The sequence below is a fragment of the Cryptomeria japonica genome, chromosome 11 (assembly GCF_030272615.1).
Source record: "Cryptomeria japonica chromosome 11, Sugi_1.0, whole genome shotgun sequence".
Taxonomy (NCBI): domain Eukaryota; kingdom Viridiplantae; phylum Streptophyta; class Pinopsida; order Cupressales; family Cupressaceae; genus Cryptomeria; species Cryptomeria japonica.
The window spans coordinates 715,541,830-715,555,814 of record NC_081415.1 but is presented as its reverse complement, the minus strand read 5'-3'; positions in this window follow the sequence as shown (position 1 = coordinate 715,555,814).

Sequence of the window (13,985 nt, the reverse complement as noted above, 5' to 3'; positions counted from 1 at the left end):
CCAAACACTCTAAAGTAGCTAACCACAAGTGTCTTACCGGTCCAATACTCATAAGGAGTTGTATCCTTACCTTTCTTGATGAGTACCCGGTTCATTGTGTAGACTGCAATGCTCACCGCTTCTCTCTAAAAGGTGTGAGCTACCTTTCCTTGAATCAACATAGTTCTAGCTGCTTCAACCACAGTCCGATTATTCCTCTCTACTAGGCCATTTTGCTGTGGAGTCTGAGGGGCAGACAGTTGCCTCTTGATGCCATGTTCTTCATAGTACTTGTTGAATTCATCGGAAGTGAATTCCCCTCCTTGATCAGTTCTCAGGCACTTGATCCTTTTATCGCTTTCCTTCTCCACTAATGCTCTGAAAGCTTTGAACTTTAAAAAAGCTTTAGACTTGTCTTTCAAGAATGTGACCCACATCATTCTTGAGCAGTCATCAGTGATAATCATGAAGTACCCATCACCCTGCACACTCCTAGTTTTCATAGGACCACACAAATCAGTATGCACAAGATCAAGCAAATTGTCGGCAATGAAAGGTTTACCTTTAAAGGTTGAGGAAGACATTTTCCCCAATTGAGACTCTCTACGCAAGGTATTTTCTGGTTTGCTCAGCACCGGCAACCCTCTAACTGCCTTGATCTTACTGGCCTTCACAATGTTATCAAAGTTTACATGGCAGAGTCTCCTATGCCATATCCAGCTATCATCAAATTTAGCCATAAGACATGTACTTATATTTGCATTCAGCTGAAATAGGTTACCTTTGGTCTGCATGCTGGTGGCCACCAATTCACCATTCTTTCCTTTGATTCTGCACACTCCATTCTTGAATTCCAGAGTGAGACCACTATCATTCAGCTGGGCAACACTCAGAAGGTTGTGTCTTAGACCATCAACCCAATACACATTGTTAGCACTACTCTTTCCATTTAGAGAGATGGACCCTCTTCCTTTGACCATACATGGTGCATCATTACCAAAGCGAACCACACCACCATCATACTCTTCCAAGGATAGAAACTTGCTCCGGTCACCAATCATATGGTGAGAACAACCAGTATCGATAATCCACTCATTGGAATTATCAAAATGGGAGACAAGAGCCTTCTTGTCCGACACATCTTCCTTGACAGCAACAAACACAATATCTTCATTTTCTTCATCTTCTGACTCCTCATCTGTGACACCTTCATCAACTGCCATAAAACAGTTTCTCCGATTTCCTCCTTTGAATTTCTTGAACCTTTTTGGTTTGTCCTTGTTGTCACCATTAGGATAGTTTACAACAATATGTCCTATTTGGTTACAAGAAAAGCATTTCAAAGGGAGGTTACCTCTGTATTTACTGGTTCCTTTAGGGAGTTTCCTGGCAAGAAGAGCTTCAAATGCCATCAAAACCTCCTCATCATCCATTTCTCTGCTCTGTCTTGGTTCACCACTAGTGCTAGCTTCTTTTCCTTTTCTGGATGGTACAACAGAAGCTTTAAAAGTTGATTCAGTCTTTTGAACACTGCCATCAAAACTATTTAGCTCATAGGTTGTCAACTTTGTAATGATGGAGTCTAGGGATACCTTAGTCTTGTCTATTGATCTCAACTCCTAAATAGCAGCAACCCTTGTTGCATAGACCGGTAATAAGGATCTCAGGACTTTGCTTACCACAGTGGAATCTTTCATTTTACCACCTGCACTCTTGATATCTTTGACAACAGTTTTGATTCTTATTCCATAATGTTGAATGGTCTCTCCTTCAACCATCTGCATGTCTTCAAACTTCCCTCTAAGGATTTCTTCCTTAGCTTGTTTTATATGTTCATCACCGTCATAGATATTTTCAAGAGTATCCCATACTTCTTTGGGATTTACTTTATCTTGGACATCAATAAACTCAATGTCAGATAAGCTGCTAATTAGGGCTTCCATGACTTGCCCATTCTCCTGCATCTCTCTCTTTTGGTCATCAGTGAGAGTATCGGTAGGGGAAACATAAGCATTCTCAACATAACTCTAGTGTTGGGCACCCATGCTTCTGATGTATATCTTCATTCTGTCTTTCCATATACTGAAATTATCTCTATTGAACTTTGGACCTTCCCTCTTCATCATTAGACTGGGATCTTTTCCTCAAGCGGTTAAGCTTATAACACAAAGGACCTAGAGGACGCTCTGATACCAATTGATAACTCAATGATGAATGAATAGTACCAAACTGGTACGAGGGGGGGGGGGGGTGAATCAGTACAGACAAAAACACAATCCTAAACCGGTTTGTCAGCAGACACTATGCTTTGGCAGACAAACAGTAACACCGGTCTTAAACAAAGTACAACCAGCAAAACCTCGAGTAACTGAGACAAGCATAAACCAGTTGACACTTATCTTTTCATACAATCTAATACTTCATTTTCATTTCACCCTAGTCCATGAACATGTAATCTATCATCAAAGATATATAAACATCTAGATCAACATGATTTACCTTCAGACACAAATCACTTAAACCATCACATGAATAACACCACACATGACACACATATTTTTCATGTGGAAACCCAATTGGGAAAAACCACGGTGGGGATGAATACCCACAAGTTGTTTTTGAACTCTTTAGAAGTCCGCTCTGTTAGGAGCCTTGTCCGGTTAAAGACTGATACAATAGGTTGTGTTAGGAACCGATCCTATCAGGGATCGCTCGATTAAGGGATGGCTAGAATAACCGGTTAAGGGTTAAACCCTATTAAAGGTTACCTTGTTAGAGGATTTCAAGAACTCAATGGTTTTGAGTCACCCTATTAAAGGATTTACAGTAAGCCAGTTAAAGCTACCCTGTTAAGGGATTTCCCAACTGTTGAAGTGATTAGAGATCAATAGGTATTACAATGATTTGGTAATAACACTCAATGCCAATGCAGATTTGCTTTAGCTCCTCTTCGCCTTCTGCACTTACACTCTGCAGGTATCACTTTTCTTCTCTAGTTTGGCAAGAATCACGTATCTCTTCTCTTGGATACACACACACAACTTTTGCCAACAACCTCAGAAAGAAACACAACATCGACCTTATAGGAAATAGATAGGTCGGTAGCATAAACCCTAAACCCTAAACCTGTTAGGTTAAGCAATTCAAACAGTTCAATCCTGACCATTGAGCACATTGCATTAAATGCAACAGTCTTGAACCAATCTCAAGACGTTCTCCGTTGTTCATTTTCCACCGATTTCATGGCGGCTGATAACCCATCACGCGTTATCACCATTTACAGACTTCACACATTCCCGAGGTAGATAGGGACAATCTCCTTCATGCAAGATCCTTCACGCGCACAAGGTCGACGTGGCAACACGATCTATTCTTCATTATAATGCTAACTCATCACATAAAGTCACCAGTTGAGTCACATAGGCTTGAAGTACTTCAACCAGAAACCCTGAAGTTGAGACTACCAACCGGTTGTCATACAAAGCTTCCATGTACCGGTTCTCACATATACCGATTTTTGGTAACATACCGCTTCTCTCTTCTTCAGCATATTGACATCAATGACAACATACAATGTCATCATGTCCTCATACCGGTTGACATAATGCTAATGGGATGAGGGCTGAAGGTTTCAAATTTCCTTAGAGAGTGGGGCAGGTGGAGGTGTTTAAGTGGAAGGATCCCTATGAGTGGCTGCCAAAGGACTTGGTGGAGGATCGTACTGATCTATCTCAAATTTTGGGAGGGTGAACATGCAATTCTTTGAGGAGCAAATATCTCTTGGCTTGGAGCCCTGATGATAAAGGTTTATGCTAGGGTTTTAAGCTTACTAGATCAATAAACAATATTAAATATAATGTAAAATAAGCGAGGCAAAAATAATAGATCACAATAACAATGTGATTGACAAAGTCACTAAATTTAAGCCCCATAACATGATTATTCGTCATATACCAATAGTTTATTTAGTGGCTAGTGGGTATCAGGAATTGGATAGGCAAAAGCATGGAATGGATGAATTCCTTTGTTGTCCAAGTAGGTGTGGAATAAGTTTGCTTGGCCTACGTGTAATTTTTTCTTTTGGCTTGTCACTCGCAATAAATGTCTCACTTGGGAGAATATGAGAAAGTGGGGATTTCAAGGGCCTTCTATTTGTGTCCTCTGTTATAATGACGTAGAAAACTATTCTCGTTTATTTTTTAGTGTTATTTCTCTAGGGCCATTTGGCATTTATGGTGCTTGATGTTTGGAAGCAGGCGTGTGCTCATGTCTCCTCTCTTGAAGAGTTTTAGATGAGCATGGAGAGACCACCTACTGAGGAATTTTTTATTCAGGTTGCACGGAGTATTGGACTCTCTTTCGTCATTTGACAAATTTGTCTTGAAAGGAACCATAAGAGATTTCAAGACAAGAAGTTAGTGGTTCTGCATGTTTTGTAGAAAATTATTGGTATAATTTAAGAGGCTATCTAGGCTAAGTGTGAGATAGAGGCTCTCCTAGAGCCTCGAGAGGTAGAGGCGATGCAGGGTTTGGGTTTATTTGGAAAAGTTTTGTGACTCTCATCTTTTAAGGGAAGGCATTCTCTAATTAGGAAAACTCTAAGAGTTTGGTATTGGTCTTTGTCTCCTAGCGGGGTCTTCAAGATTAATATAAATGGGTCCTCTAGAGGAAATTTTGGTCATGCTAGAGTTGGAGGTATTGGAAGGGATAGTTTGAGAGTTTCCCTCTTATTTTTAATCCATAAAGGTTATAAAACCAATAATATTATGAGACCTCTAGCTATTCTTTTTGTCTTGGGAAGGAGTTGTGTGCGTAGGTGGCATAAAGTTATTTGTGAGAGAGTTTCATAGATTCTAGTCAATTTTTTAATAAGTAGAATAGTGCTAATGGGAGCTCAAAATTGGTGTAGGTGGTTAAGTAGATTCATCTATTGAGCAGTTCTCTAGATTTCATTTCTTTTGTCCACATCCCAAGGGAGTGGAATGGGGTTATTGATTGTCTGGCCAAATGGGTCTCTAAGCATATGGGTGATTGGAGTGTTGATGGATGGGAACATCTTTCCATGGAGTGTTCCCAAAGACAAGAGAGAATGATTTCGAGGGATATGCATGATTAGTGTTGGATATATTTATTTTTGGTTGGTTGAGTCTTTTCTCTATTTTGGTTTTTCTGGTTGGATGTTTTTGGCCTCGGGTTGTTGGGGATGTTTCTTTCTTGTAACAGTGACTTCTTTTAATTGAATAAAATTTTGCCCCTTTTGTCCACACACACACATGCACACGCACACGCACATGTACGCACTGACACATTGAGCTATAGTTTTCTTATAAGTTATGTTTTAGCCTAAGAGGCCATTTACAAAATTTAACCTCTAAAACTATCTCAAAAAGAGTCCAAACAAAAACCCATTTCCCAAATAAATATACAAACCCTATATTTGTAATTAAAAAACTTTAAATATACCTTCATTTTTTTCTTACAAGACTATGGATTCAACTACACAAAAAAAACACTCACACAACTTGGATTAATAGCAAAGATGTCTCCTCTTATAACTATGTTATAATCCTTATAACTTGACAAATAGGTTCTCATACCAAATAAAAGGAAATTTATAGCAATAATATGCAATTCCACATAACCCTTGGGAGTAAAAATATACAAAATAAGTATTTAGAATTCATAATGTAAAATAATAAAAGCATGTACTGCATAAAAACACTAGATGCACCCTTGGAAAGTCTTGTGAAAGAAAGAACTCAACCCCCAGAGGCACTAACACAACTAAATATATTATCTCGAGAAACAAGATTGTAATAAACTTGAAGAATCTCCATGTATGATGTATTATAGATTTTCTAGATTTAATATTTTTTATAATTCATGCTTGTAATTAAACTCAAAATCTATGCAAACAAACCAACAACTAAATTTAACAATAATGTTGATTATGAACAATACAAATTGAGATTTCATGAACAACCAAATACATACAAAATTCATTTCTTTAATCACATCATTTTTCAAGAGGAATCCAAAATGAATTTACTAACCAAAATAAGAATTTTGAAATTACTAATCATAATGATTTATCCATTTGAAACCCAAGTATTGCTTTATTATTGTAATATGCATAAAACTACAACCAATACTTGTATCGTTCAAATCGACTATAATACCCACTCAAACCTCCTTCAATTTAAATTACTAGATAAAATTCATTGAAGCATATAGTAATTAGTCATGATGATGTAGAGCGATGTTGTTTTTTAGGAGTGAATAGATTAAAATTATAGCAAGCTTTGGTATCAAAGAATAGTACATTTGATTCCTTACAACTATTAAAATATCTTTATATTCTCAAATGCCCCTCGTCTAATGTTGTGTGTTGGATAATAAGATTGAAATGTAACAATAAAGTAGTTTAGCTAACAAATCCAACAATCAACTATTAATAATGCCTAAAATGAACAACAACAAGAACATCAATCAATCAATAATGATCCCCCGGTATTTTTCTTGGAGATCTAAATCACCCTATCTTTAGAACCTTGCATAAAACTTCTAAAAACTCCAATTCCTTAATAATTCAACATAATTGGAATCCCCAAATAAAACCACTGAAGATTGGAAATAAGGTTTTTCATCCTTTAATCCCAAATGTGAAACTCGAGAGGGTTCTTATCCTCTCAAACCCTGAGAAAACCAAGGGTTTTCACCCTTGGATGCCCTACATTGAATAAATTGCTCAGATATGAAAATATGTAAAGGATGACATGAATGGTCCCCAAATGAATATAGACACATCCTTGATATGCTTTTTGAAATTAGACCCTTAGGTTCTTGTCAAAATGGATATCCGTTACTAATGAATATCCATTATTAACTGATATCTGTTTAGCTTTGGGTTTTACCATAGCAACATGTACTTTCTCCCAACCCATTTAAAAGTCAAAGTAGATTTTCCAATTTTTAGGGAAAGGGAAAACACAATTTTTTACATCGCTGCTTTTTGGACCCCATTGATCTTGCACACACCCTTTTCAAAAAATTCCCATTTTTGAAAACTATATTTTCAAAAACTTTATATTTTTGAAAACTTTCTATTTTCAAAATTTCCATTTTCTAGAAAGTTTTTATTTTTAGAAAAAATTCTATATTGGTAAATTTCTATTTTCAAAAAATTTCCATTTCTCAAAACCTTCAAGTCTTCCAAGCTCTAATTGACATACATTTGGTTTTTTGGTCATAACTTGGTCATATGAAGTCAAAATTGCGCTAACAAGATATTTTCAGAAAAGTTGGTTTTGGTGCCAATCTAGTGGTGCTTGTTACCTTTTTAGATTCTACTCCAAACTTTTGTACCAGGTTTGCAAAGTTAGAAGTTTAGTTTTGTGCTTCAAGGGCCTATCTTGTCCAAACTTTATTTTTCAAACCAAATATCATTTGTAAGGTGGTTCATTCCTCTGTCTAGATTTGCTACTATTTTTTCTAGATTTTGCCTCAGGTATTTTTTATTAACTCTTTTATGCTTTCAATTCATGGTTGATTACTTGGTCATTTTTGTTAGAAAACATGGTTGTTGTTGCACTAAAAGATCGACTTGTTAATGTCTGATAAAACCACAAAATTTAATGAATCCACAGGAGCAGTTAAACCATGTCACAAATTTGAGCATTGTGCTGCACAACACAAGGAGATCAAGGACATAGACCTTGCAACAACCCCCCCAACACAAGCAAGAGGTTTGAACTCGTGTCCTAGGCTTTGATACCACTTGTTAGAAACATGGTTTTTGTTGCACCAAAAAGATCAACTTGTTAATGCCCAATACAACCACAAAATTTAATGAATCAACAAGAGGTGGTCAAGCCATGTCACAAACCCAAGCACTACGCTGCACAACACAAGAAGACCAAGGGTGCATACCTTGCAACAATTTTGGCTCTTGAAAACCTTTTGTGTGCATTGGAAGACTTCTCTTGGGTTGTTCTACATGTATTTCCAACACTTTGCCCTATTTGGGCATTTTGAGCATCCTTTTGTGCACTTCTTTGTTTGTACATGCACTGAGATAAAGTGCCACTTTTGTGTATGGTTTTGGGGGATTTTTCACATTCTATTGTGCCTTATTTTGTACGTGTACTATATTATAAAGTGTCATGGGGGGTTGTGTAGTGCCTTTTGTTTTGCCATCACACCTTTGTTCGGTGAGTGTCCCTCCATGATGACATCAAATTATAAAGATTCTTGTTCCATGTGTATGTGCATTGGTTGCATACCCCTTTTCAGTCATAGGTTTTTTTTTTTGCACATTCAAATTCTCATTCATGCACTACATGGTGACACTAGTTTTAGTGAACCTATCATCTCTTTCCCTTATCAACATTACGAGGGGGTTTTATTGTTGATGCCAATTTTTCTTTGGTTTTGCTTTAGAGTGAGCTACATATTCAATATTTATTCCTCTGTACTAGCTGGATGTATTGGCTATATTTTGGTGAGATGGAGCTTTTACCGTATAGACACTCTTGCATTCTTATTTTGTGGAGATGACTTCTCCTTAGTTGATTACTTCTTTAAACTATTGGTACTTGCATTTTTACCATTAGTTTATTCTTGCATGGTTAAGTAGTGTTGTTGGGGTCACTAGTGCAGATTATTATGCCATCTATATCTTTGATTGCTAGATGTTTTGCCTTTGTTTGCCATCTATTGTTCAAGTAGTGTCATAAGGGGCACTCGTGTAGATTCTTGTCTACTTGATCATGACCATCATCTTGGTTTTAGAGGAGTTTCTTCATTCAACACTATAGTAGTTATCGTTCGATAGTTGTCTACAAATTCTTTGTGTTTTGAGGATGTTCTTATTCTTTTCAGGGATATTTTTTGGAGGCTTCTTACTCTTTCATTCTTTTTTTCTATCTTTTGGAGAGGAGTTTTCTCCCACTATGTTTTTTTTCCTTTCTCTATTTTTGAGAGATTCCATTGCATTGTTTTGTACATGGGTACCTCATCAGGCCTTTATTGTCGGGACCTAATTTTGCATGTCATGCAATTAGAGTTTTTTTTACGTCTCCCTAAAGTTTCACTTAAGGAGGGGTGTCAAAGAATTTTAGCTAGAGCTTGACTTTTTCATCTAGAGTTATTCTTTTCTATCTAGTGTCATTCTTTTTTCTAGCTTAAGTTCACTTAGTGATACTTTAGTTTAGCCTTAGTTGAGCTTTATTTAGTTCCTTCACTCTTTAGTTTAGTTTTCCTAAACCTAGCTTAGGGCATATGTTTGCTTTCTATAAAGCATGCATTTATGGATTGCAATCTTCATTTTGTATTTTTTGCTTTTGAAAAATATGACATATCTTTCTTGCCACTCTCATTTGTGGAAGGTGTTCTTGTTTGTTATTTGATCTTGCAAGCTTGTGTTGCAAAATTCAACATGGTAATAGAACTTAATCTAAAATTCAATAGTAACAAATTTATTTTCTTCAAGAATATTAACAACTTAATTCATATTACTTATTATTACACATATATCTTTACACACACACACATACAATCATACATCTAAATACATATGTACAAATAAGTAATCAAAGCAATATTTAGATGAAAAGATTTGACAACTGTTATTTACACATGAAATTAAATCGATAAAAGATATTAGAGGACCACGACATCAACTACCCTACCCAAGCTTAGGTCGCCACATAAAACTATTAACACAACCAAACGAAACACAAGAGAAACCTTCTTAGAGTTCAACCAAGGATGCCTTATCTTTACATGAGTGTGTGCATAGGTTCTAATGACAACTTGATTTGTTCTTGCGTTTGCAATCCCCTCTCCAATGATGCTCCCCCTCTCCTCTTGGAGGGCGGTGATGTGTCCTACAACCAACTTGGATTTAAAATTATAGTTAGACCATACATATAACCACTTACAAAGTAATAAAGTTTTAAACATTAATTACATTCATTGTTCTTAAGAGTTAAATTCAATTAAAACTCAATGAAAACAAATATTTGACACAATTTCACATCTAACCATGTATTCACCACAAAATTACTATGCTAGTATGAAAACATCTTTAGTATCATAAGAAGGGTTGTAACAATACATAAGTATTGATAAAAACAATTATTAAAGAAAAATGTATTGGTTATTAGAAAAATATGTATTAGATTAGTTGTGCAAATTTTGGAGGTGGTTATGGTGTATGGTTATATGAGGTGTCTCTAAGTATGTATTGGACACACCTTTAAATGACCACTTTTTGACTTTTATGCACATCGACAATAACTTTAAGTTCTTAAAAATATACCAAATTAACTTAAGCAACTACTCTTTACCCTTCCCCTAATTTTGATTGAAATTGAAATGGGCTATACCGTATTAACTCACCTTCCGGGAAGTACTAAGAAGAACTAATAAAATAAACGAAGAAAGCAGGATGCAAAGCGTAAGTTATAGAATGACAAGCTTTACTAGTGGTCTTTACATAATTATTTTTAAAATTGAAATGGGCTATACCTATAGACACCCAAAATTGTCATGTCTAATTAAATAAATATTTGTATTTATTTAATTACTTAGCCTAATTCTTCTATTAATTAAATAAATCTTTATTTATTTAATTAATTCATTTATCCTCTTCTAGCCTTATTTCTCATTTAAATAAATACATTTATTTATTTAAATTATCTTTTTCCTAATCCCACTTCCTCTATTAATTAGATGAATCTTTATTTATTTAATTAATTCATTAGCCTTTTCTACCCATGACACATGTCATTCATCTCTTAATTCATACACTACCTACCCTTTCATTATTTTATTATTTTCTTTACCTACCTTTTAATCATAGCCGACCTCTTCTACACCTCTCAATCTTATCCCTTCATTTCTTGTAGTATCTTCTATATAAGGAGATGCTTCCTTCATTATCAACCCTAATCAATCTATGCATCGTGATGATTACTCTACTACACTATGCTTTTGAACTTTCATATGCGATCCTACTTGCAACCACATTTCCATTCTTTGTTGAGCTCTTGTGCACATATAAAATCTGAGAGCAAATATATCAAACAAGATCAATGGAGATAGGAAGAATGGAGATCCAAACCCTATTGGACATGTGATGATATAATCTTTGTGATTTCATTTGATTTGCATTGTCTTAGGTAATCTTCATATGTTATGGTGAATCTTTGTTGTTGTTAGGCTAAGGTTTTGTGGTTGAATTCATTTAGTCTTTCAATATTGTTGTTATTCATTTTCACCATATACAATTTGGCACGCCCGGTGGGACATGGATTTTTGTTAGATCTGTGTTTTTTGCAGATTTTTTTAACCCTATATTGCTGTTTTGTAAAACAATTTGGAGAATAACCTTGTGCAGCTAGGGTTTTGGACACAAAATCAAGATCTTGGAGAGATTTGATCATATCTCACAAACAACTTGGAATTTTTGCACAAAATCTTGTTTGCAGGTTGACGACAGTATCAAGAGCTCTCAATCCAAAATTTAGAATTTTTGGACCACATTTTCATTTTCTATGATTTTTTAATGATTTTTCATAAAAAATTAATTTTGAGAGCAAATGAGAGAATTTTTTGGATTTTCTTACATTTTTGGAAATCTCTCATAATTATCCACAGGATCTGTTTTTTGTGATTTTAATTTTGATGCAAAATACTTCCCTAAAAATTGGATCTTTAAAAATTAGGGTTTTTCCTTATTTTGATAAGATCTCACAAACAGCTTCGAATTGTGGCATCAATTTTTTTGTGCAAGTCAGGAAAAGTATCAGAAGGATTCTGTAAAAATTTCAGATTTTTTGGATCAAATTTTCATTTTATTAATTTTTTATAAGTTTTCATAAAAAATTAATTTTGAGAGCAAATTAGAGAATTTTTTGGATTTTCTTACATTTTTGGAAATCTCTCAGAATTATACATAGGATCTGTTCTTTGTGATTTTAAATTTGATGCAAAATAATTCCTCAAAAATCGGATCTTTGAAAATTAGGGTTTTGCATTATTTTACTCATATCTCAGAAACTGCTTCGATTTGTTGCAAAAAATTTTTTATGCAGGTTTGGAAGACCATTAGGACTCTCTAGTAAAAATTTCAAATTTTTTGGATCGATTTTGCATTTTATATGAATTTTTTATGATTTTTCATAAAAAATTAATTTTTGAAGCAAATTAGCAAATTTTTTGGATTTTCTTACATTTTTGGAAATCTCTTGAAATTTTACAAGTATTCTTTTTTTATGATGAATCAAATATTTGAGTTGGTCAACAAAAAACATTGTTGAAGGCCCCTATTTCACAAAGTCTTTTGGATCTAAAATTTACTTAACTTGTGTGCTTGCAGAAAGGGGTGATCATTTGAAACAATCTAAACTACTAACAAATCTTTGTTGCAGGACCTTGGCAAGGGTTTTTAATCTTCATTATGTGCCTTGTTCTCATAGACTAGCAAACACTTCAATTGGTGCACTAAAATTGAACCATTGTCTTTTGTGTCTTGAGCAATAGGCTCTTTTTGTTTCATCTTTAGAGGGTCTGTCTCCCCGTGTGGTCATTAGGACTACTAGTGAGGAGAGAACGACCCAAGTGGTAGCAAAAGAAAAGCCATCTTCTTCCAAACCACTATAAATAATTGTATTCATGGTGAAAACTATGGATAACGTGTGTTGATTAGTTCATACCAACACTATTTCTCCCCATAAACCCATTTGATCAGTTGTAGGGCGTAACCCCTACCGGCTAGAAGCCTTCTGTATTTACAGAGCTGAAAGTGCCGCATGTATGGCCACACAAGTAGATGCCCTTACTAGCACCTTTTTGTTTTAGAAGCCAAAATCCTTCTAGTTGTTGGGGCAGGAGGTCGGACCTCAGGTAGCGGCCCACACACATACGGTTCTTAGTAGAGATACAAAGTTCGCCACAGGGAGTTATCCTGGGGACTGATGCTTGGCTGCCCCGAGAAGTGAGTGCCGAGGGTGGAGCCAGTGGGGTCAAGCATCTAAGTATCCACTCTGAATAACGTAGCCTCGGGGGAAACTCCATGTGGGATCAACAACTATTGTCTTGGCCAGCCATAAGAATTGTGCTTGACTTATTTTGAACAATCAAACATTCAAGACCAAACACCCAAACATTGTGTTTTTTGTGTCTTCAAGTGTATGCAATTTTTTTTTTACATCAAACAACACACTTTTCTTTGAGTCATTTTTGAGTCTAAACACTTGCAAACATTGAGTCTTCATCAACATTGTGTCCTCTTGTCATGAAAAATAGTCAAAAAATTCAAATTTGGTCACAACAACAATTTCACAAATTGAAAAAAATTACAGTCCAACAAACAAGAGCAATCGATTTCAAAATTCTTGAGCTTCCTAAGCTATCTCTTCAAGTTTTTATCTAGCATTCAACCTGTCTTTGGGTCTCACAAAGTCCATCATTGCTTTACACTTTACATTACATACACATTTGTCTAAACTTGAGTCAAAAGGTCACTTGCTTGTCCTCATCATACTTTGTCAACACACTACATACAACAACATTTTGCTAAGTGGTCCCTCATCAAGGTCTATCACCTTTGGGTCTCATTTGGTCTTACTTAGAGTCAAGGTCAACTTACCTTGTCAAGAGAAACTATCATCTCTTTGGAAGCCACACCTACTCTACTACATACATACTTGGTCTTACACCTTGGACATTGCAAGTAAACCTCAGATTCATTTACATTTCATCCAACTCTTGGTCTTCCATACTCTTTTCCATTTTCATCTAGTCTCAAACATCTTGGTCAATACCTAGTTCATGGTTGAAACTCGTTCTCAAAAATCTAGGAGAGAAGCTAAAGAGGCTCAAGAGTCCACAAACATGAGTGCTTATGAGTATGACAATGATGTCTTTTTCAATTCTGATCATACTACATTACCTGACATGGATGCTTATAGAAACATTCCAAATGTTGAGCACATGGACAC